Genomic DNA, 3560 nt, shown 5'->3' on the forward strand with positions numbered 1-3560 from the left:
GGTACATTGACTGAAATTAGCCATGACATAAGTATTCAAACCACGTATCAGGACTGTTTTTTCCAAAGAGCTGATTATTAAACATTTATTAATATCCCACTATGTATATCCTCTTAGACATATTCTACATATTTAAATATTTATTTGCATAAATATAGAAAACATGCAGTTTTCTAATCACGTTAGTGACTCAACAATATATAATGCTCTTCTCTTCAGTATACATTCATCTACCTAATCCTTTTTAACTAGTATATAGTATTCCACTGCATGACTATATCATTTATTTAAATGATTCTCCACTGGTGGGTTTTTACTGGTTCCAATTTCTGACTATTATAAAGAAAGTTTTGATGAATATTTTATTTATTTATATTTGCATATCTGTCAAATTTTTCTTAGGATAAATTTCTAGACATGGAAATTTTGAATCAAATAGTGTACCCATTTATAATTTAGATTGATAAAACAAAATTACCCTTTCAAAAGATTAACCCATTTTTATATTCCTACAACTGGCATATGGGAATGTCCAGTTCATGAATATATAAAAATGTATTTGATTAATTCCATACTATGGTGTTTCTAATATTTTTTCACTACTATAAATATTGCAGACAGGCCCCACAGACACAGGAGGCAGGAAAGTAGCCACGGCTGAGACAGAGCCATGGGAACCCAGGTAAGGGCAGGCAGACAGGCCACACACCCAGACATGGGAGGTAGAGGAGGAGCCGGGGCTGAGACAGAGCTGCAGGATCCAGGTAAGGGGAGGGAGACAGGTCACACACCCAAGAGGCAGAAAGGGAGTGGAAAAAGCCAGAGACAATAGAGCCGCAGGATCCAGGTAAAGGGAGAGCAGAGAGGTTTCGAACAGCTAAGGAAGACAAACTTGTCTGTCAGTTTGTCATACTGTGGTGGCTTGCATATTGATGTGAGGCTTGAGGCTGTGCCACCAGTGTCTCAAATGCCAGCAGGTTTGCACATGGTGCACAGGTTTCAACACAGCTTACAGACTGAGACAGACTAGGAAGAAGGAAGAGGCTATCCACTTCTCAAAGAATTGGCCAGGGGAAGTCTTATGAATAGCAGAGAAACACTTTCTGATACATTACTGGGCAATTTTATGAATATCCCTGAAGCATTGTCTGATACAGTGCAGAAATCCATTCCCTTAGGTCAGAAGGCACTCAAAATATGAGTGGAAAGAGCTGCATCATCAGAATAGAACCAACCTTAATGATATGGATAAAGTAAAGCTTTTAGGACTTCTATTTGCTGACATGACTTGACTCAATTTGAGGAGAAACAGCTGCAACCATCCATTAATAATCAGAACATGGAATGTATGAAGTATGAATCTAGGAAAACTGGAAATTGTCAAAAATGAAATGGAACGCATAAAGATTGATATTCTAGACCTTAATGAGCTGAAATGGACTGGTTTTGGCCATTTTGAATCAGACAATCATATGATCTACTATGCTGGGAATGATAATTTGAAGAGGAATGGCATGGCATTCATCATCACAAAGGATGTTTTAAAATCTGTCCTGAAGTACAATGCTGTCAGTGATAGAATAATATCCATATGCCTACAAAGAAGACCAGTTAATACTACTATTATTCATATTTATGCACCAACTACCAAAGCCAAAGATGAAGAAGTTGAAGATTTTTATCAACTTCTGCAGTCTGAAATTGACCAAACATGCAATCAAGATGTGTTAATTATCACTGGTGACTAGAATGCAAAAGTTGGAAACAAAAAGGAATTACTGGTAGTTGGAAAATTTGCCTTGGTGACAGAAATAATCCTGGAGACCACATGATAAAATTTTGCAAGAGCAATGATTTATTCATTGCAAATACCTTTTCTCAACCACACAAATGGCGGCTATACACATGGACATCACCAGACGGAGTACACAGGAATCAGATTGACTACATCTGTGGCAAGAGGTGATGGAAAAGCTCAATATCTTTAATCAAAACAAGGCCAGGAGTTGATTGTGGAATAGACCATCAACTGCTCATATGCAAATTTAACTTGAAGTTGAAGACAATTACAAGTCGATGAGAGCCAAAATATGACCTTGAATATAGCCCTCCTGAATTTGTTGAATTTGTTGTTGTTGTTGTTAAGTGCCATCGAGTTGGACTCGACTCATAGCAACCCCTCCTTGGGCTTCCAAGGCAGTATCACTGCGGAAGTAGATTGCCCCATCTTCCTTCCGAGGAGTGGCTGGTGGGTTTGAATCACCAGCCTTCTGGTTAGCAGTCAAATGCCTTAGGCATTATGAATTTAGACACCTTCTAAAGAATAGAGTTGATGCGTTGAATACCAGTGACCAAAAACCAGAATAATTATGGGATGACATCAAGAACATCATCCATGAAGGAAGCGAGAGGTCATTAAAAAGACGAGAAAGAAAAAAACAAAATGGATGTCAAAAGAGACTCTGAAAATTGCCCTTGAGTGGAGAGTAGCTAAAGCAAATGGAAGAAATGACAAGATAAAAGAGCTGAACAGAAGATTTCAAAGAGTAGCTTGAGCAGACAAAGCCAATTACTATAATGAAATGTGCAAAGACATAGAGTTAGAAAACCAAAATGGAAGAACATGCTCAGCATTTCTCAAGCTGAAAGGACTGCGGAAAAAATTTAAGCCTCAAGTTGCAGTACTGAAAGATTCTATGGGCAAAATATTGAATGATGAAGAAAGTATTAAAAGAAGATGGAAGGAATACACAGAGTCATTGTACTAGAAAGACTTGGTCGATCTTCCTCTATTTCAGGAGGTGGCATATGTTCAAGAACCAATGGTATTGAAGGAAGAAGTTGAAGCTGCACTGAAGGAATTGGTGAAGAACAAGGCACCAGGAATTGATGGAATACCCATTGAGATGTTTCAACAAATGGATGCCCCACTCGAGGCACTCACTCAATTATGCCAAGAGATTTGGAAGACAGCTACCTGGCCAACTGACTGGAAGAGATACATATTTATAGCCATTCCAAAGAAAGGTGATCCCACAGATTGTAGAAATTATCAAACAATATCATCAATATCACATGCAAGTAAAATCTTACTAAAGATAATTCAAAAACAATTACAGCAATATATTGACAGAGAACTTCCTGAAATGCAAGCTAGATTCAGAAGAGGATGTGGAACGAGGGATATCATTGCTGATGTCAGATGGATCTAGGATCAAAGCAAATACCAGAAAGATGTTTACTTATGTTTTATTGACTATGCAAAGGCATTTGATTGTGTGGGCGTAACAAATTATGGGTAACACTGAGAAGAATGGGAATTCCAGAACTCTTAATTGTACTCATGAGGAACCTGTACATAGACAAAGAGGCTGTCTTTCGAACAGAACAAGGGGACACTGCATGGTTTTAAATAAAGAAGGGAATGCATCAGGGCTGTATCTTTTCACCATACTTATTTAATCTATGTTGTTGTTGTTGTTGTTAAGTGCCGTCGAGTCGTTTCCGACTCATAGCGACCCCATGCACAGCAGAACGAAACACTGCCCGATCCCGCACCA

This window comes from Orycteropus afer, unplaced genomic scaffold (assembly GCF_000298275.1).
Source record: "Orycteropus afer afer isolate SDZICR_OR568_19922 unplaced genomic scaffold, OryAfe1.0 scaffold00026, whole genome shotgun sequence".
Taxonomy (NCBI): domain Eukaryota; kingdom Metazoa; phylum Chordata; class Mammalia; order Tubulidentata; family Orycteropodidae; genus Orycteropus; species Orycteropus afer.